The sequence below is a fragment of the Anoplolepis gracilipes genome, chromosome 11 (genome assembly GCF_047496725.1).
Source record: "Anoplolepis gracilipes chromosome 11, ASM4749672v1, whole genome shotgun sequence".
NCBI lineage: Eukaryota > Metazoa > Arthropoda > Insecta > Hymenoptera > Formicidae > Anoplolepis > Anoplolepis gracilipes.
In genome coordinates this window covers 10,696,386-10,719,810 of record NC_132980.1, presented here as the reverse complement: position 1 = coordinate 10,719,810, position 23,425 = coordinate 10,696,386, and the positions used below count along the sequence as shown (strand labels likewise).

Sequence of the window (23,425 nt, the reverse complement as noted above, 5' to 3'; positions counted from 1 at the left end):
TCGTGCGATTTGCGGGACGAATCGATTAAAGTTAATCGCGCTCGAGCCTGCCGAAAGTTCTCGGGACAAGTTATTCCCGACTTCCATGAGCTGTATTATCGGTACGTATCTGGAAAATAAATTCGACGAATTTCCCCGGGAGAATCGGGTTTTACGAAAAGAGAGAATTAAATGCGCGCGCGCAGTTAATTCGCAGCGGGATATGTCAAAAGAAAAGAGAAAATACGTGCGGAAAGTGCGAATTGCCCGAAAATTCGAACTCGAAATACGTAGATAAAATCGACCCGCTATGTTTCAAGCAACATTTTATTAGCTCTAGTAATAGTTACATGTTCCCGTTATTTGGTTGCAAATAAAAGGAAGAAATTAAACTGTAAATCCATGTACAATGGCAGCAATCAGTGCAAATTAGACATGCTGATGAAATGACGCGATGACATTTGTTAATCGGGTGATTGAACTGCTACAAAAGTTTCGTCTTTTTTTGCAGAGACGTACGAACGGTATCCTTCTTAAAGGAAAGCAGGCGAAGGAAGTCGATTGTAAAGCGGAACATTAAGTTCATGGAAAAAACGTGTTCTCTTTGTAAAAAAGGCTCTAGTCGGAGGATTGCCATTCGAGGAAATGAGGCTGACCAAAACGAACGCGACCTTTATTTCAATACCGTGTAAATGTCAATACAATAATGGTAACTTAATTATAATATATAATTATAATTATTTCGAGTCAAAAACTCTTAAAATCAAACGTGAACGTTGATTCGACGTTATCGCAATGTTATTATTAGATATTAAATCGTTTGCTTTAAGTTTCACTTACGAGAATCGATAGCAAAATACTTAATATCATCCGTTCTTTAGCGAGCAAGTCAAATAAATCTGTAGACTTTGAAGAAACACACGATATTTACTCAACACTTCACTTAAAAAGATTTTAAAGAAATAAAAATCTTTTGCGTAAACAGATAGAAAAATATTTTTCATCATAAACACAAAGTTAATTTAAGAAATTTAATAAATTATCTTAATCAGTGACATACGTTTCTCTCTCCTCCCCCCCCCCTCTCTCTCTCTCTCTCTCTCTCTCTCTCTCTCTCTCTCTCTGTCTGTCTCTCTCTTTCTTCCTTTTCCTCACTCACTTATTTTTGATTACGATGCTCGATCATATCAGGTATATACCTTGAAATTATGACAGCGTCTGGCCATGATTGAGGTTACCGAATGAGTTCATCGTTGCGTAACTCCCCTTTAGGCACGTGTGTGACTCAGAAGACGCTGATTATAGCGTGACACGGAGCCATGAACGTACGTGCCGAACGAAAACAACACTCGGCAGAAACAACAAAAAGTCCGTGCATTTTTGTTTTTGTAAAAAGACCCACCGAAAAAATATTTCAGGTTTCTGAACATGAGGTTGAAGCAACGTATTATCGAATTCTATCATAAAACTAGAATCGGCTATAATTTATCACTCTCAATATTTATTGTATACACATATATATACATATATGTGTTATTTTAAATCCCGCCGATATTCAAATATTTAAATAAAAAGAGAAAATAATATTTAAATTATGTTCCATAAATTATACTTACAATTAATATTTCCATAAAAATTTATCGAGCAATCGCCTTAGATAATATCAAAAGGTATTTAAGAGCCACTTGAGTTCTTTGGGAAGTTCCCACAACGTCGACATGAATGTATTCTATCGCGCGTGGATGGTAAGAAAGTCCGACCTTGATGAGAGGACACATGCGATCCTGTATTTAGATACCAATAGACGCTTTCCGTTTTTCCAAGGTAAAAACGAGTTTCTGGACTATTTGGCGAACACAATTCAGAGAGAAGAGAAATGTCGCGCTTCCATCTCTCGTGCGATCAATTACAAAAGAGATAGAGAAAGAGAAAAATCTGATTTAATAGGCAAAAGAACGAGAAACTAACATCTCTATCTGTCCTTCTCCTTTCTTCTCACGAATCTTCTCACAATTGGATTCGCGTGAACCGAGATTGTGCCGTGAGTCATCAACGGAGAAAGCAACGACGAAATGCGCGACAAGCTCTTGCAAAACACACGATAGACATTTGTCAGAACTTTGTTCGTCGGAGCTATCTTTCGAGCTATATCGCGAGAAAATAAACTTCCTATAGTGAATTTATTACACGAATCCTTTGATATTCCGAAGCGCGCGCACCCTTCCTGTCATAAATCCCTTGCTCTGCCGATTTTGTCTTTCATAAATTCGCGGATACACGCGGAGAACAAATTTCTATGCTCGGATCTTCCTTCTTTTATGTGTCAAAAAAGTCTCCACACATCTCTTCGCGTATGCATATGTTTCTTTTTTCGGGGGAATATGTGTGTATAATATATTCAAACTTGTAATGTCAAATGAAAAGAGAGAGTAAGTTCGTATAAAAATTTAATATCGTTTCGACGAAATGTGCGTTCCGGTGCATTGCGTTTATATGCGAGTTTTGCTTCGAAATAAAATTGATAAAAACGAGGGAAATAAGTTAATCAACGTTAGTCAACGTGGACTATCGTTTGCTCGGTCGCAGTCCAGTACATCCTGTGACAACCTACGCTCGTACATTCATACTTCCGTGGAATCATATTAAATGTTGGATGTCAATGGCCTTTGGAATGCTTGGAAAAAGTTGTAATACACGAATTTCACAGATGAGTGTGTTTTTATTGAGAATATAATTTAATACTGTTAATATTTTATACTCCCGTTTAATTTTAACAACACACCAAGAGATAAAAATTTCTCATGCTCATTCCTACGGTTACTTTTATCGTGGAAAATTATTTTTCATTGTAATCGACCATCCGACTCGACGCTTGACTCTCAAAATGTCTCCATTTATTCATACGCGCCGCAAATGGTTGCACTTTACGGCGAACACTTTACGCAAATATTTATGGCGTCTTAAAAACTCGTCGGCGCGAGTGCGCGTAATAACGTTGCAATTATCTCCAAAGAACAAATACAAGAGTCATGGTTTTTATTACAACAAAATTTCAAACACATAAGTGTGCGGTTTCGATTGTATGCAAATCGTCGCACGGCGTTGTTAAGTAAAGTCAGAACCGCTCGCGTCTCTCGGTGTTATCGATTTTAATGGGATGTTTTAATCATTGAAAATGTCAATGACCTCGCAGAAGCAGGAAAATGTAATTCCATAATAGCCGTCGAGACTTTAGACCGCGAATAAAGCGCGTTAATTTCAGATAAAATTCGCCGTCCTTTATAGTATCGCTCATCTGCGATTGTGTAATTATAATTACGGACAAATCTCTATCCGTTGTCCCGTTGGAACAAAATTAAAAATCTCAGAACAGGGCGATGCCCTGAAAAATTGAAAATTTGCGAAATACATGTACCTGCGTGCGTATCGAAAAATGTCGGTCATGGCTTATCGTGAATCATAATTTATCGCACCTCCGAGGAAAACGCCTCGTGCGAGGTGTGTTTTTAAAGCTCCAAGTACGATAAATTGCAAGCGCTAAGCGCGATTCGCCTCGTTACGGTATAAATGGATGCTTTGCCGTATATATATATATATATATATATATATATATATATATATACACATTAAGATATTATATCAAGATTCATGCAACTCGCGTTTTACAGGTGCGTGAAATTCAATCTCACAGATATGAACGAACAATCTTACACCAGCGAGATTCTCATTAAAACGTTTTAAATGCGTTAAGTGCCGTGAATCTAACTTAACATTATATCGGAACTTTCGTTGCGCTTGCATATACTTCATTAAGCTCTCATTAACGCCGAGATATTTTTCAAGTGCTCGGTAAATCCGCTTTCCATCACGTTTATTCCCCATGATAATATATAGGAAGGAAAATTTATATTTATACATAATTAATGAAGAAATACGAATAAGAAAAAAATTCCACGAGTTGATAAATTATTACATAAGGAAAGTATATATTATACAAAATCCTCTCGTGTGTAAAAGGCAATTGATGCTTATTGATAGTTAATTGATGGTTAGGGCAAACTCGGGTAAGATGGCCATAGTTTTTTAAAATGCAAAAAACATACTTTTATTTTTGTTATTTTTTAATAGTGTTTGACATATCATCTTCCCTGAAGCTTAAATTACGTAATATTATCGAAATTAAAAGGAAAATATTTCATAGAAATTTTATATTATTAAAATAGTACAACATAAGCATTGGCCATCTTACCCAACTTTGTAGGAAAAGATGACCATAGTGACGGAAAGATGACCATAGTATTTATAAAAAAATAGTATAAGTATATATAGTCAAATTATATATTATATATTATATATAGTCAAAAGTAAAAATATGATATAAGATTCCCAATATCGTTATTTCGAACAATGTATGCACGTAAACTACTGTAAATATCGATTATCTTTGATAATGATTAAAAAAGCGCACTATGTAGCGATTATTGAAAAAAATTACAGCCCCTATGGCCATCTTTTCCGTAGTTTACCCTATATTAGACGTCAATGGTAATTGTTCGTACAGAGGCAACATGTCCGTAGTTGGAAAAATTAATTTGAGTGAAAAGAAAATTTTTTATAGAACACGTTCATCGATATTTTCGACGTACAAGATTCTTTTATTTTTTGAGACTTCGATCGACATCCCGTCTCGAACAACATTTTATTTCTTCCGAGCCGGTCTGTATTCACAGACCCGACCTAACTCAACGTCGTGTTTCTTGAGCAAAGACGAGAGTCTCCGCAACGCGAGACTAACCGAGTGTTTCCGTGTCTAAACTTTAGTCAAGATTTTTCTGGTTGTCTTTGGAGAGTCTAGTAATAATGCGCGCAAAAGGAGGGAAGGAGGAAGGGAGGGGGGGGGGGGGAAGGAGGCTTTATACGTCGTATAAAGAACGTCTTAAGAACGCGTAGCAGGCTTTCCGCGGCGTAATGAAACGCTTAACGAGCTGTGGGAGTAACTCAAATTCCCTCGGTAAAAACTGAATAGAACTACCGTACGTAAATCTCGCGGCTCCCTGTACTTCTTCAGCGCCATGTGACACGCGGAGAACCAGCGGAATTTGCCCACGCCGTAATTCACGATGGGAGCAGAGAAACGGTAACGCTTGAAAGTAGGAAGTAAAGAATGATTCTAAATACCGTTTATCTTGACACACTTTAAGTGTCTTAACAAAAAAATAAGACACTATTTTACAACTCTCGGACGAAATTATCTTAAACGCAAAATCTTTTGAATATCAATGGCTTAAATACATGTGTCGGGCTATGAAAATGAAAATTCTCAATTTTTTTCAGTAATTTGTGGAAAATTATCCGTGTATCTTAAAGATATTTCAATTCTATTAATTCCATTGAATGTATATAAAATTGCTCTATTCACAAGGGATAAGCGTTTCTTTGGCAAGACCGAGTTCGAAGCATACGCGACGTGCAAGATGGTGTCAAACTAACGCGGATTCATTCGATCTAGATTCTTTGCGAACGAGCGATGCAAAAAGCGAATTCTCCTTCCCTCGTCTTACTTATTGTGCTACAAATTGCCACAACTGCATCAGACAGCAAGAGTGAAGGAAGAGATCCATTATCTTTGTCTTCTTTTAATCCTACCTAATCCATTTAATGCTCATTCGGCTTTATTTGCGATTTTCTACGTGAATTAATTCCAAACTACCATACGTCGCGAGTATTTTTATGGCTTGTGGCTTTTTTTATAATACGCTCCGAAAATCCACGTATAATTTTTCATTTACTTAATACACGATTATTCTTCCTCTCCACATCATCTTGCTGTGCTCTTCTTCGTTTCTACAACATCTCGTAGCTCCGCCATTACCAGATGACTTTTCAAACTTACCGGAAGCAGAATAAAAACAATATTGGAATACTGAAGGAGAGAGGAATATTGGCGAGGGGAATCACCGGTTCTAACGGTATTCGAACAATGGAACGAGTTCTTAGCTATTGACAGCATATGTCCAGTTCGCAAAGTAGAGCGATAGTCTTGTCATAATTGATTCTTCCGCGCACGGGGTTCGACGAACCGCGTATCTCATTTTCGGAGACACAGCGAAGATCTCTTCCGGTTACGTTTGAGCGCTAAACACTACCGCGTCTCTTAATATCTCGTCTATTATTTTTACCTTTCTCTCTTCCTTTTCTAGAACGAACGATTTTGACGGTTGCGGTTTTTTTTTTTTTTTTTTTTTTTTTTATGAGCGTTCGATATAGCGTCGGCGCGGGATAAAAACGCTCCGCCACCTCTTTTCTGTGCGGACGCGCCGCGATCAATAACGATTAAATTCTCGTCCCCGGAAGTTATAGGGCGTAATCGGAATTTATGTCCATGTTCTTGCATAATGTAAAATTGCGAACCTGCTGCCATTCAGAAAGGGCCAGTTCAAGAGGCAATAGTAATTCGTGTGTCATTTCTCAATGGCTATCTTAATATATTGCGTTGGCTCTTGCATACACAAAAAAAAGATGAATAATTTCTGCCACGTATGTTTTTTTTTTTTTTTTTTTTTTTTTTTTTTTTTTTTAAGATGTAGTAATTCCAGGAGAAATAATAATTTAAAAAAATCAGAAAATAAAAACAAGTGCTTTCAAATCGTATATAAGTAGGTACTTCGACATTTTTCAAAAATATCAATCTAATGCACTTTATTTAAATAAAAATATACAATTTTTGTATCAATAAAAATATTGATAAAAATATTGATTAAAAAATTAAAAAGAAATTTATTTCTCTTACAATAGACAATTCAACTAAATTGCACAATCTATAGAGGAAAGATGAACTTTGTATTTTGAGAACTAGATTTCAAACAATTTCTTTGAGAAAAATAGATAAAAATTTATGACTAAAGTTACTTTAGCAAATGCAAAATCGTCAAAATATTGATATGAACAGAAAATATAACGAGAGAGAGATCATAAATATTTGTTTCCATAACAATATTACGGCTAGACAGCGTAAGCATCGAAAGTCATTAACCGGCGAAGGAGTATGTAAGAAGATTCATGGCAGAAGACGCCTTGTCAGCAAGACCCTGAATCTCTTTCGTCGAGAATGTCTTTCTGATTCGAAACAAAGTGGATAAGCTAAAGACCCCGTTGACTCGAATCAGGCTATGCAGATACGTCAAACGATTTCTTTCGCATGAGATTATCTTGACGGATGATAAGATGCGCAAAGTTGCACTCGACGTTTATCAATATCGATCTTTATTCTCAACAGTCAAAAATGATCGATTAAAATTCGATTGACTGCTCTCTTGTGCGTCTTTTATAAAAAATTATATCAATTTATTAATTAATTTGTAGGAATAATAGTTTTATAATCGTATTTCTGGAAAATAATACGCGCCCAAAATTGCGATAAATAACTCGTTCAAAATAACAAACATGTTTATTTGAAAATGTGGAACTACTATTTATTGATTGAACTATTTATATTACTTTTTTTTTGTAAAATAGATTGTCCAACATTTTCGATATTTTTCCGCTACGCGGTATTCAGTGCGCATATAGTGTTTGCAATTTTTATATTCAACAAGAACCAAACCCACTTTATCAAACGCGATGACTCAGTATTTGCGTTATAAAATGTATGTAGATGAAGAATAATGTGAAGAAGACGCGACGATACGCGACAACCGCAGTATATAAAGCTGTAACAAGGATAATCTCCTTCTCTCTTGTCGGTCGCGAGATACGTAACAGAAATTCTTTGGCATACGTTGAATGACACTGAAGCTTCTGTGCTCGAGCACCTGCGCTCACATTGGCGATTTCTTAAGCACATTGAGCTCTAAGTTTTTTACACGAGAGTATATACAAGATAAGAAAAATGCGACAAACCGATGTATGTGTGCGACCAAAAAACCGGAAGTTATTAAAGATATATTTTTTAACCACCTTTATTTATTTCGTCCTATAAACAGCGAATTATATTTAAAAGCTTTTTGTACAAAACTAATGATTTGATTTTATCCTGTTTTTCCTTTCATCAATAATTTTTTCTCGTTACTAAAAATTGATAAAACAAAATTCAATAAAGTTGCAATTTCGCATTTATGTCACAAATGTTAAAGTCAGAAATTGAAAAATATCTTTGATATCTAATCTCTCTCTCTCTCTCTCTCTCTCTCTCTCTCTCTCTCGAAAAAGATTTTCTATGTAAAAGCTAGTTTATAATTTCGAAATAAAAGTCTATTCTACAAGCTATATTCGACTATAACAAAAAATTCTTTAATAAAACAAATAACGAAAGTTGAGCTTTATGGTTGAAGCTTTTGGCATTTCAATCAGTATTGATTGTTTGTGCCGAATCCGGTTTTTTTGAGTTAAAAGAAAAAGGTTTTTTATACATGGAACGCATTGCGTGCATGCAAAACAATGGATATGTGTTAAATTTTTTGGCTGCAAGTCTAAATAACAAATCAAAATTTATATTTTTTTAGGATTCGCTTTCAAAGTTATTATTATGATTCTCAGTTAGAAAAAAATATAGTCGTATTTTAATTAATACAATTTATACGGAAAAAAACGAGATTACAACATGGTTGTAATGTATTTTTTAACGCGATTAAACATTTAAAATAAACAGTTTTGTTGACACTTTATGCATTGTATAAAGTTGTATTTTATATTTAAGAAATAACAATACAGAGTGTTCCTCCACTAGATCATTTTTATTTTGCCACAAATAAATAAAAAAAACTTCTTATACATTCATTTAACGATAAAAATTTAAAAAATTAAACAATAACTTATTAAAATATTAAAAATTAAGAGAACCAAGGAAAGAGAAAAAAATAACAAAATAAAATGAATCTTTATTAAAATTGTTGCCAAGATATCTCTGATTTTATTGATGGAAATGTAATTAGTAAATATTATCGAAACATTCTGTATTTTCACATATACTGACGAAATATTATGCATCGCGATGGCCATATAATTCACTTACGAGATTACGAGATTATAATTTTCTCAGCTAATCTAAATTTCTACCCGTTTCGACGTGCGGCTTTTACGTTCACTTAAAAGGGAAATATCGTTATATGAATTTCGTTACATCTACGTGTCGCTCTACTGCCTATGTTGTTAAAACTCTGCCTTCCCGTTATGTATGTATGTATGTGTATATATATATATACGCGAAACGCATTGCCTACATTCTGGAAATTTCAAGCCGCAGTTAAATCGACTTTGCTTGAAACGAGCATGACTCAATTACGTGAGTGCGACAATTACTTAAATCATCGTATCAAATTACACGCAGCGAAAATTACTCGAGAGAAGAATTAATTATGTACAATATTTTATATATCAAAAATTATTTTTGCCGCAAGAAATAAATTCTAAATAATTCGAGGACTTTTATTTTAACAATGTTAAATATCTCTAACAATAAGAAACGGAGATATTAAAAAGAAAGATATAATCTTGCGAATTATTTCTTCTTACCGTGTGTAATCAAAACTCATATCATCGCTCTTCGCGTTATCTTTTACGCGACGACTTGAGAACGTCGAAGTGGATATAAAATTTATGAGTGCTTAACGTCAAGGTAAGATCTTGGACGGTTAGAGGATAAAATCATTGGTTTGTAGAGTGTAAAAGCGTTGAATCTCACGACGTGAAATAGTGCACGCACACGTTACCGCAAACAATAATCAAACTATACAACTTTCTTAAAGTACATTTTCTACGCTATGATGATAGCAAATGGAGGAAATCATCAGAAAGATACTATAAAAATAATATGAATTTAACAAGGAGATGGAATTTATCCGATAATATTTCTAAGCCAACTTTTTACTGATGCATGCATCTTGTTGCGACGCAAGTTTGCAACTCGGCAATAAAGTGAACTTAGAACTGACATATATCTTAATGATGAGCACCACATGCTGGGGCAGGGCCACGATTTGTAAGCTGTTAGCGAGCTCTGTAGGGATCACGATGACACGAGCCGGGACCATTTCGATCTTTGAGGTCGTAGGTCACGCGGGACTCAGGACTCAGGGTCGAGAGCTAACTAAGAAAGGTTTATACGGCAGCGAGATTGCATACAGATGTTTACCATCAAAACTAGACGCTATCAAAGTTAGAAAACGAGTTTCCTGTTCTCGCTGTGACTTAATGGCGCGTTAAACGATTGCAGTTAACGGTCGTATGCATTGTGCCAAGTGGATTACGCTGCATTCAAGTCTTTAGAAGAGAAGTCAATCAGCATAATATGCAGATTAAGAAATGTTATATTGCTAAAGAAAAGTTCTCGTGGATAATTCTCAATGGCAATTATTACTTTATTAAGAAAAAAAATAATAAGAAGATTAAAAATATATTTTTTTAAATAACTCGAGTGCACAGATAAGCAAAATATAAGATCATATGAAATAAATAAGACAGATACAAGATAAAAATATTTACGGAAGCTATTTGTTCTAATTGAATTATAAATAATTAACATAAAAAAATATCACAAATAAATTGTATATTAATTAAAATCCTAAATTATCAGTAATATCAATATAATTATTTCTTTTATTTTTATTTTTTTATTATTTTTGTTATTTTATTATATTTTTTTATTATTAATAAATAAATATAATATTCGATTTATCAAATCAATTATTTTTATATATAACATTTAAAATACCGAAAATATAAGATAAGAAATTTAAAAAAATATTTAAAATATATATGTGTGATCAATACAAGTGTGCTAAAAATTTTCAAATATTATTCTTTAAATAAGTCTATTTTTCTTGAAATAATCCGATGATTCTCGTAACATTATTATTTCCATTTATCCTTTCAATTATACGTTTTAAATGCATTCTATCTATTTATACATTTATTTCTAATTTTTGTAAAAAATGTAAATATTTTCAAACAATATTAAAAAAAAATTTAGTAATTATTTATTTCTATAATCTGTATTTGAAATATGCCTACTGTTGCTTCCCTATTCTGTTTTTTTTTTTAAAGAACTTTAATCAATATCAAAACAATACATTCAATTTCTAATTTAAAAAAATGATAAATTGCAGGTACATGCTGATATCTATATTGAAATTTCTTTTTACAACTATACTATTGAATAGCTAATTTTTATTGCTAAGATAAGTTGATATGATAAGTGATATGAATTGAAACATCGTAAAAGTAAACATCTTTATGAGTTTGGCCGAGAAAAGTATAAAACATCTCGCGACGTTTAACGTTAATATCACCGTTGCACTGATCACGGGATTTTATGGAAGAAATATCACGAAACATGTAAAAATTTACGAGCAGCTGGTTATCATTCCTTCGTCTAGTGGCCGCAAGGGCAAGGTCTTCAGGGTCAACGGGTTCGTGAGCTGGGAGCAGTGTCTAGAGAAACGCGCGGAAAATTCTTACCCGTTAACCGGGTCTTTGTCATGTAGCCGAGGACACGAAGGAAACGAGACGAAGAATGAAACAATAAAGATCTCGTCTTTTGTGCGCGCGCAAATAATGCGGCCTACATCACTATCAGAGAACACGATTATTCATCATTGTCAAATTAATATTATTCTCAATTATTTTATATAAAAAAAAAAAATATATATATATATATATATATATATATATATATATATATATATATATATATATATATATTTAATCGAAAGCGCCGACGTCGACGTCGAATCGCTATTTGAAAAATTATTTACAATTTTTTGCAGACTATCTGAAATTCTACATCAGATTAATGTGAACGAATGAATTCGTAGCCCTCTTTCGGAGATGGCGAATCCTAAAAGCGCCGCCCGCGTTATTTTGTTCGTAATACGTCAGCAGGTCGCCTTGAAGACGCGTAGCCTTGGATATCGACCGACCGACCCGGCTCGACTCGACTCAACCTTCGCCATTCGACGGTGTGTTCGCCCCGACTGTTAGTTCTCGCTCTTTCTCGCTTCCTCTTCCGCTCTCTCCGTCCAACCCCTCCGCGTTCCACGACGAGACACGGCCTCAGCCCTAAAGACGGCATAGGCCGTGCAAACGCCTACGCCGACTGCTTTGCCAGACCCTGCGGCTGTATCCCACGAGTTGCGAACGCAGCGAGAGCTCGATGAGACTTGAGGGGTGTCTAGCAGCCTACCCCCTTCCCGTCTCCGGTTCTCCCCCCGTGTCCTCGGGCGGAGCGCTGCTAATTCTGTCGGAGGAAGAGGGGCGGGTGGGGGGGGGGGGGAGCGGGAAGGGGAGCGGATTAAAATCACGACGAATTATTTTTAACCAAACCCCAACGCGACGACGCTCTTTTTTCACATATACTTCGTATCACGGTAAATAACATTAATCTTGATTGTAGATACAGCGTGTTATTACCCCTATCCTGTCTTCTCCATGTGTTTGTCATAGGGTGCGACCCTACTAATTCCATCGGGACGAATTAGACACACGCGATGAATTGCTCATTCAACTCTGTCAGGTAATTGTAATTTTTTTTTACGCTTCGCTCTCTCTCTCTCTCTCTCTCTCTCTCTCTCTTATTACGTAATCGTTCCACCAAAATTTGAAAACTAATTAAAAACACGGACGTATTTGAACGAATGCGACGCAGCTAATTATTTATCGTGATCGACACAAAAATGGCGGGAGACGGATGATCCCTCGTTACTGCTGCCATTCTTTTGGTACGCGTCCCGGTATCTGCTTCCTCGCAAACTTCTGAAATGGCGTTTCTTCCCCCTTCAGTCACGAGTCGGAGCTTCGTGCTTTACAGTTCTTTGTCACGGGTTTCCCTCCCTGCTCGCCATCTATATCCCTCCAACGAGAATTCGACGTTGTCTTTACTGTCGGGATCCGTCGCGTCGCGTCAAATTATAAGAAAAAAGAGAAAAAAAAGCAGCAGACATTTGAAAAGTCGCACGTCTCCGAACCTATTAACGCTAGACAGATCAAACAGGTAAAGGTGCGCATTAACTTACGGATTATCCGAAGAAAAAAAAAGAGAGATTGCTCTCATCTTCTTTCAACGAACTTTCTTAAATCTTATTATTTGCACGATAAAAAAATTTAATTGAAAAATCAAAATATGTTTTTTTTTTTTATGTTAGTTAATTTAATTTTAAGAAAATAATTTCTAATATAAAAATTCGATAGCTTTGTGCAAAAATCAAGATCTTTATCTGTTGTCTGTTGATCCGACCTGTTATAAAGATGACGATGCAACGTCAAAAGGATATACAGCTATGCCGTACAGAATTTTACAGAAGCATTCAAGGGAAATATATTACGCTTGTATGTCGAAACACGATGCAACCTCAGGATTTCTATGTGTATGGCTGTCTATATTTTTGCACCGTGCGACATGGGCGTCGCCGTATTACTCAAAGGGAATGCACGACGCGTAAATATACGCAAAAACAGAGGCGAGAGAAAAATGACGGCAGGGATAAGGGCGCGAAAAATATTCCGTACACCCAACGGTCTACGGAAAACGTTCTCCATCGAAGAATAATACGTGCATAATCTCGATTTTCGTCGAATAAAAATTTGCAAACGAGACGTTTAATTATAAAACTAGCACCACATGTACAAAAAAAAAGGATAATAATTGCGAGCATTTGTAATTTTATCATTAAAATATATTTTAAGAGAATCCCTGTAACTTTGCGACGATCCATCTTAAGCTCCTTAAATTAATCAAGAAAATGCACTGTTTTAAAAGGACGTAAATTTAAATCGACAGATACATATCACGAATCCGACAATTAAGTTGCCTAATAAATTCGGCGTGGCATTTACGTGACAATAGTTAAATGGTTAACCACTTGCTTTCAATTAAAAGCGCCATCCTTGTCGCACGTTGCAAGTATTTTACACTATATAATGATTTCGAACTCAATTACTCCGATCGTATCACGAGTTTAAGGCAATCAGAAGCTCGCGGATGTTTTCAATTGCCGCGATAAAGTGCAATGACACTGTATATACACAAATTGAAACGGACAAATCTGCAAAGATTATTACATCGACTGTGGCTAACGATATTTTCGAAATTATCCGATTCCATAAAATTGCATAAAATCGTTTACCACGTAAATCGTAATTTCCTGAAAAGAAAAAAGACAAATATTCGCAAATATGTACTTGTGCTTATTGCACACTTTTATACGATGTAATCAAGACAGCTTTTAATACGACGTCCGTGAAACCGACATCTTTCCTATTAACGAAACGAGAAAATTGCTCATGCATTCCTTCCAATCCTTGTTCTCGTCCAACGGCTTTTCCAAAGTTTCCCGTTCGTTTAATCGTGATAAATTTCCTCGTCGCGACGCCTTTCCGCCGGCGCTACCGGAAAGCCGGAAGCGACGACGACAATCAGAACTTGAGATCGAGAAGTATATCATTCCTACCAGTCACAACTTTTATGACAATCTCAAATTTTCCTATTTATATACTTTTAGAAACGAATGATCGCGACGATCAGCTGCGATCGTACAATCGCAAGAATAGAATCGTAGAGTCTCGAGATTTTATCGATAATTGTGTCCGCCTGAGCAGTTTATTCTTATCTATATGCTCTGGAGAGTTTTATTTATTACCCGTTATACCCAAGATTCAATTACAAGCAAAATGGACGACGATCAATTCGGGTCGATGAGGTCGAGGCAGAGGAGTGTTGCCTCTACAAATTCAATGTCTCGCTTATTTATAAAAGCGAGCGAGTCCTTTTGCCTCTCTCGTCACACTCATCAACAAAAGTCAGATCGAAGTTCGTAATGGCAAGCGATTCCAGCTTATTGCCGGCGTCGTTCGTCTTGCTCCGAACTTGATTGCCAAAGTTACAGTGGCGTACTTAATTCCGTTTATCGTGAAAATCCCCTCATTTCCTCGGAAGTTTTTTTCTTAATGGCACGCGTTCTCATTCCGAGGATGCTTCAAAGAAAGAGACAAAAATAGAGAAGGAAGAATCTTTCAACTTTTCGATAAAATTTATCATTTCCTTAAAAGAAGAAAAAAAAAAAAAAAATAAAACGGTACAAGAGAACGTTGCGTGCTGAGATTTAATTAAACATTTAGCCCGTTTGTCAGTTATAGATATTTAATTAAAAACTTTACTTGCCTCTTGAGAAGGTTTTGTTGCAACGATTATGCTAAAAAAAATATATATATATATATATGTAGTATTTTATTTGTCAAAGTATTTTTTGTTAGATAATTTTGTCACAAATCTTTTCTTTAAATTTTCGTGTTCTTGTGTCCTCTCTATTTTCAATGCTAAAAGATATAATACCGACAGAACGTAATAATGATATCTTTCAATAGCATGACACGGTATCCCATGTCCAATATCCAATATCCTATTGTGTGTACGACGTGCGAGATCCACGTGCGAGATCAACGTACGCATACACGCATGTATTTGCATTCATTAGTCGCAAACGGCCATTAAAGTAGACTTTACTCTTTCAGGTGAATGTTAAGAGGATCGATTTTTAATACAAGAGAAACGAACGCACCGATAAATCAATCGATGCAGACGATGCACGTGTGATATATTTTTTTTTCTTTTACGTATCCTAAAGCTTATTTACACAATCGCGGCAGTTTCCCGTTTCGGTTTATATCATAAAATTTTCCATGTCAGTCCTTTTTCCGCTCTCGCGATATAATCTCGGATAATCTCGGACGTTTCCACGTCGTATCACGATGGATAGTAATCATACGCGTCGTTAGGCGATTTAATGCTAATAGTCGATTTCAGATCCCGATGGGATTCGCGATTGAGCCAGGATATCGGTAACTTAGTTGCTTCGTGAAACCAAAAATGAGAGATTTAAGCCAATTTACATGTTTAACTCGGTCACATTTTTTTTCAACAATCATGTAATAAACTCAGACTGCATTTGCGTCTTGTATCGATGATATTTACCACTTGAAAGTAATAAAATAGGAAAAATATAACGATGATTAAATTAAAAGTATTAAAAGCAGCCTCTGTTTATTATTATTAAATTAATAAGCAAGACGTTATTTGTCAGATTTCAATCAAATTATTATACATGTAAATTTTATCAACGGTAAATAATTGATATATATGGTATGTACGCGTGTGTACGTGTGTAAATGGCAAGCATTCTGCCAGGATTTGTTTAAACCGTCACGAAAAATCAGGTTAATTTCCATCAGACAATATTTGCATTAAACAAAATTGGAACTGTCATTTCATCATGCGGCCCTTTGTCGCATTTTCTAATTCAGCGGAACGCAGAAAAGGGTTAATTAATTCCGAATCGGTAAATAGGTAAAGTAAATTGGATTTACGCAAGAAGGATCAAATAGCATGCAATTGGGTCAACCGATGGGAAAGGGAGACGGAGAGACAAGAGAGAGATTGGCGTGCGCGGCGCTCGTCCGTTCACTCTTGCAGAGGACAGGATTTCCGTCTTCGAGGCGTTGGCACGAAGCAAAACGGGCCCCGTATTCATTATCTATCGAGTCGTTGTCGATTGTGGCCGTCGTCGTCGCCATCGCCGTCGCCACGAGGGCTCGTTTGCATACTATCGCCTCTGGAATTGAATTATTGTCGATTTAGACATATTCGTGTCGAGTGGTCGGTCGCGCGACTCGAGTCTCCGTCGAGTCTTCCCCGGATTGATAACGCCAAGGGGGTTTGACGTCCTTTCAACCGAGGGGGATTTACAATGCACGCGAGAAGCGGGAAGGGAGGAAAGGGTTCGCCGATTGCAGCGGGCACCGATAGGCCTCCTTTGTGGACGATAATGTCTAATATAGGCGCGCTGAATGTCGTCGACGCGACAAAGCGTCGTCTGCCGTCTGCTCCGCGATATACTTTCCACCAATCTATAATATATTCCATACGTAGATAGGAAAGTGCGTATCTGCGATATATTTCCGCCGGGCTACACGTCGATTCGTAACACAACCGTTCTCCGTCAATATTATACGAATCTATACCTATGCAAGATAGAACCATAAAGAGTGTTTCACTTTCAGATCACATGTCTTGAATGTCTGCGAGATAAAAAAAAAATGAAGAGAAAGTAAAATATTTTAAACTTTTGAAAACAAATTCAGAGTTACGTAATGTCAGATTTTTTTTTTTGCAGAAATAATAGTTTTTCCATTAGAATATTTTTTTGTTATTTTTATAATAACAAAAATTTTGCATTTTATATCTGACAATGAAACCTAGGGTTCTAAAATAATAATTATTTTTTTCTAAAGTACTTTGTCACTTTGTTTCTATAAGCATTTGTTTTCTTTTATATGTTTAAATTAAAAATTTTTCTATATTTTAAATTTTGCAATATATTTTTAAAACTTTCTAACAACTCTGAAACACGAGTTGTTTAGATTTTATTTTCGAGAATATTGAACCGCGTTGAAATAATCGACGAAAACAAAAAATATGCACTTTCCTATTGTTGTATCGTTGCCAGCAAATATATTTTGCACGTTGTGTAATAAGCACATTGTTACAGACTGTTTAAAAAAAGAAGGAAAAAAAAATTGCGGCGCGTCGAGTAAAACTACCGCAATGTAATAAACACGAGACGCTACGAGCTAAGTGCCAGGATGTTAAGGACGTCGCTGCTATCCTTATTTCGCGCCCCGTCTGACCCGAACTAATCAACACAGCCAGCAATAATTACATTATATTAACAAAGTTACGTGCCAGACTAACTCTCGAGCCGACATCGATGCATGGTAGACTTCGACACTCTGGCCTATCCATCCCTTTACATATTCGCTTACCTAAGGTCACATAAGCTCGAGACGAGTACTCGAGAGAGAAAAGGTAGATAGGCTACAGCAGCGGGAGACGGAAACCGATAACTCTGATATTTCTGTTATCGAATCATAAAAGATACAATAAATGTACAGAAAATACGTAAAATCGCATTATCATATCCATCTGCGGCAGAAGATTAGAAAATCTGATCTATAGACATCTGATCTATAAAAGCAACAATATTACTACAGAAATAATCAAATAACAACGTTGCCATCTAGATTGATCTAATCAGCTCCAATATGAAGATAGCGATTGAATTAATTTTTCCCGAGTATCTCGTTTATATTATTTATAAACGAGTTCTCTTACAATATTTTCTACCCGCCACGAATCGCCACGAATTTCCTAGCCCTTTCCCCTTCTCCGAGGCGAACGACAGGACGCATTACACCAGAAATATGTCTGAGTCGGCTGGTAGATACAGTCGAGGGCACAATTCCAGACTGGTTGATCCGAGGATTAGACGACCTTGGTGGCTGGTCCATTGCCAAGCCGATCCGCGTAGTTCTTCCTTATCTATAGAAACCTTGGCAGATGACGTCAGTTTCGTTCAGATAGGCCGTGCGCTACTCTTCAGGATCGTACCTGCCAGCCTATAATCCGTTTGATACTGGGATATACAGCTCTTTCTTTCTCTTTCTTTCTAGAGAACGGACGGGGATTTCCACCGTCTATCTCGATAAAGATAGAAACACGATAGCCTTTCGATTGGAATTTTATCGACGAATATGTCTGTCGAAATCTTTGCTCCATCATATTCGGCACAGCTTTTTATTTTATTACCGTAAAACTTTTAATTTTACGGTTAAAATTCTCTCGCAGCAGCTTTATCATAATATTAAAATCGTTCTCATTAAGATATATTAATATAATACATATATAGTACATTTTATTGTACAATATTATACAATAAATAATTTATTTTTTTTAATGTACGGTTATAATTTCCCTTTATTTTTAATAGATTTTTATGCTCTACATAGATAGACAAGATTCATCTGCCGAAAAAATGGATCGAGAGCGTTTTTCCAACATGGTCACCTCTATTTCGCATCGTAAAAAATTTAAATCACGATTTTTTTTACAACGCAGACAAACACAGATCGATTGCATCCATCTATGCCATTCATCGTGGAAAAATACAGAATATAGCCAATCTCGCCTCGCGTCAACTTGCAACGATATGTATTGCAAGTATATGGACTGCCGATTTTAATTCAACCACAATATTGTCATAAAAAGATAAAATTAGATAATTTCTAAAAAATAATGTTAAATTGCAATAACAATAAGAATATTATCTTATCCGATTGTTATTCTAGTATAATTATAAATCATTTTTAAGGTAATGTTATTATTTTCAAAAACTGAAATGTGTGCGCACACGTAAAATAAACACGAGCGTGTTTCTTAAATTGTCAAATATTTGATAAAAATGATTAATACACCTTTTTAATAAAGGAAACGCATTTCTTTAATATGATAGTAGCAATTTTAATCGTAGCTTTCTAAATGCCATCTGAAAATTCGAGAATTATGCGTAGCTGCTCATCATTGATGCTACGCGTGGCTATCGGTCGAAAAACTTTATAAGACGCGAAGAAACCGGCAAATCCAGATTATCGTCAGAACAAACGCTTGCATTAAACGGGATTAATTAAAAGTTCTCGCCCGTCCTTAGACGCGGAATAAATTTTTCATATCCAACGCGCGTGAGAGAAGGGAAAGGCGGTTGCATTCGAGAAAATCCCGCGAATTTCTCCGTGAATTTCATCGTGAAACGCTCGAACAGACCGTATTTTCCCCGAAGGCGGCGGCGGCGGCCATCGGCAGATGCCGGGAAAATTGGATGTACGAATCGCGGGGGGCCGCGAAATCGCCGGATAAATTGAGATTGACGGAAATGTCGAATATTTTCCATCTCGAACGCGCGAGCGCAATTGCCGGCGAAAGTGCTCTTATTTAATTTACAACCGGTGTCGGCGCCGACTATCCGTGCCCGAGATAGCAGATCTGGAAATAGAGAAGGCGAGAAAAATTCCTTTCACCTGATGATGACCGGCAACGTGCAAAACAACTGTGATCAATTTTTCTTTTTATTTTTCTTTCCAAATTTTTCATAAGAGCTATGAATATTGAAAGAGGGTGTCTGAAATATAAACTAACAACTTATAAATTGATAATGCTAAAATGTCAAATTGTTTATGTAGTAAAATTATATTTAATGTTATTGATAAACAGTAATGGGATATGTATGATGCGAAACCGGTGATTGTACAGCTATAATACGTTTAATCAAAGCACGAATAGAGCAATGCCAATAATCGGATATCTGGCTATCAAGTACTCAAGCATGGTCAAGAGCATTTTCAAGTGGGAACATAACGACAAAGCTCGCTCTCATCAGTCTCGAATTGCACATTCAAAGCTCACAAACGCATATGACAAGGCATTTATATTTATTACATATTAGATTCGAGTCGTATGTATTATCTAGTAGGTATTCATTTAAAATGATCGATATTAACCACTTATAAATTCGGAAAATATATCGTAAAAATTTTTTTAAAAATTTTTCAAGATTAAAGAAATTTTGTCGAAATTTCTCAAACGATTTCTCTATAATAAAAAAAAAAAAAAAAAAATTAATTTTTTACATACAAGCATCGAAACTCGTTAGATTTAAAACATCTGTGATAAAAATTTTTTTTTTAATTTTGTATCTATTTATAATTTATTTTGCAAATTAAACTTTGTCAAACTGTCGAGAGTGTCGATATTCGTTCGAGTAAAAATCCGGTACATTTTTGACGAGAAAAATTTCAATCTCACGAGATGAAATCCCCGCATCGGTTCGCTTCCTGAGGCAGGAGGCATGATACATATTGTGTGATACATCAAAATTCTAATGTTCAAAGGAAATATCACAATATATGGTATACAAGATGTTTCAGAAATCGTAATTCCTTCTTCTAAAGGTTCTTAAAAGAGTTAGGTTGTGATGACATGCAATTATATGTTTAACTAAATTGAAAACTAAAATGAAGATAATAATTTTATATTTAGCTGAATCTCGGTACAAAATTGTGGTACGAAATTTTAAATTTATTCAACACTGCTACACTTATGGTTGACGCATTTTTTTATATAAACATATCGATTATATGTATATATTATTTCCTCAATATACAATAACAAATTCTTGAGCAATTTCAAGTTTTATTACAAGTCGAAATCCGTACGATATTTTCTGTGCAAACCCTTTCTCGTAACACGTGGGTACTCGTGATGTCGCAATAATGCATCTACCTTGATAGTATTCGGATCAAACGATCTTACGCAATATATATCTCCGAGGACGCGGGACAAAGAGAATTCATTTTTATTTACTTGTCGCGCTATTGTAAATCTCTCCCTCTATCGCGAATCTCTTCGTACCAGTTTAATATCGATTGAGCTGGTTCGAATAAAAAATCCTTTTCTAACAGCCACGAGTAATATTATTTTTCCCCATATAAAGTTCAACTGCAAAGAAAAGTATAAGTGAAAAAAGAAATTTAACTCCATTCGATTTATCGAACCGAAATATTTACAAAGCACTCACAGAGCTTTGGTTACTATCCTCTCCTATTTTATTCTTTCCGCAAGTTATAGTAATAATAAGGATTGCGCCATTTATTCGAATACCAATAACGAATATCATTGCCGTGAAAGCTTCGAAACTGAATTCAACTCGGAGGCGGATTACAGATAAACGCACATTGCATGCTGTAATGAACATGCTTCTCGTTATATCATTCGAGGCCGCGCACCTGCCGTTATCGTTTTCCCTTTGTTAAAGTCATCCCTCTCTAGGGTATTCGATGACCGACCGGTCAAGTCGAGAGCTTTGAGAGAACCTTAACGTAATGATCGATTGTGCACGGCCAGCTCGGAAGAAGCCGAACATCCTCCTTGCTCTTGCTTTCACGCACCTTCGTCCTCGTTTACCCTTTGTAAGCTCCCTTCCACCCGCCCCCCCCCCTTCCCGTCATCCTATCTTTGCTAGCACCACCGGAAGCGATCCCATCCCCAACTTACTCGCCTATATTGCCTCTTGCCTCGTCGCATCCTCATTACGTTCGCCACCACTATCGTCTCCATCTCGGCGAATCGCCCCCTCATCCCATCTCCCAAAATGTTATTACGTTGCTCACGCACGAGCTGCGCTCCAGAGTTACGTTTGGTACCGCCCACGAGTCCGCCACCCTACTCCTTTTTTATCTCTCGCCCATCGTTTAATCTCTCCCGATCGTTTTCATTTTTTTACAAAATAACTTTTCCTCACGATATTGACTTGCGAATATAGTAACAACTGTGTAATTGCATGGTGTTTTTAATAATACTAAATTCTTCCTTTGTAATTATATATATATATATGTGTGTGTATATCTGTTGAAATTTTCGTTATTCTCTGTTCATTGGTTTTCGAGAAATTATAAAGTAAAAAAGAAACAATCTAAACTCACCAGTACGATACGCAGCGGCGGAAATGCAGCATACAATGTGTGCTCCTCTTTGATCTGTAAAATAAAAATATTCTAAATTGTATATTTTTCACGTGTGTAAATGTAGAAAAATTTGTATTACTAATTATGAATTAAATCTTTCAAATGCTAATATTAATTCATATTTAATTGTATATTATTCGCAAGCAAATTTTTTATCCATTTTTAAATATTTAATAAAATAAATTGTATATATAATTACAAAGAAAACATTCTTTCTAAATATAAACTTTTAAAAAATGTAATAATGTAATTTCTATATTAAAATAATTAAAATAATTTTGAATGTGAAATTGAATATGGAAACATTTTATATGTGTGTATTTATACGTACAAAAAAAATTGATAAAAATATTTTATTACAAATATTTTTAATATTTCGAAATAAAATTTGAAATATTTTATTATACAATAATTTTAAAAAATGAATGTCTATCGCAGCAATAAATTTTAAAAGTAACAAATAGGGTTAATAATTTATAAATTGCTTACTCAATAGTTGCTCCGCCGTTGCCGGATATGTCTCCCCGGACTTCTTCCTCCTCTCTTAATCATCCCTTGTTGCTCCTTCACAAATTGTACTCACTCGCGAAAACGCGGTTAATTATGATCAGCAAAATACGATGAATAAATTGCACGACATTTCCGACTTTAATCGCATGCGACGCGCATTTTATTATATCGATAAGAGAACAATGCGAAATTACGATTCGCTTAAAAATCACGTACCACTTTCTGCGGTAATGTTATCCCTGTTTTTATGTTTTTAATAGTCCTGCGACATTATTACATGTTTGTTTATCCTGATAATTAATCAATTAAATGAGATTATCAATTGTAATAATCGCATTTCGAAGACAATATGATTAATACATCGAATAATACGCAGAGCAGCTTACGTCGTTGTCTACTCGCTCGAGTCTCGACGACGAATAACAACAAGGTCAAAGCTACAGACTATTATAAATAATAGCCTGGAAATTTCTGCGACGAATTATTATACCATATATATATATATATATATGATTCCATCACAAAATATTTAATACGT

At 35.6% G+C, this 23,425-nt stretch overlaps 1 protein-coding gene across 3 annotated transcripts in view; it reads right to left on the bottom strand.

Moving 5' to 3' along the window:
- LOC140670910 (uncharacterized) overlaps positions 1–23,425 on the bottom strand; it is a 199,299-nt gene that overhangs the window by 158,765 nt on the left and 17,109 nt on the right. Inside the window, exons 1-2 of one of the 3 annotated variants that reach the window (XM_072901763.1) lie at positions 22,867–23,302; positions 22,336–22,389 (exon numbers count right to left, since the gene is read on the bottom strand). The exons of 1 other annotated variant lie outside the window; for it this stretch is intronic. The gene's annotated coding sequence lies outside the window, so the exon portion shown is untranslated. Of the gene's footprint in view, positions 1–22,335; positions 22,390–22,866; positions 23,303–23,425 lie in introns of those variants that run through there. One more of the 3 variants, XM_072901762.1, reaches the window with a different exon arrangement.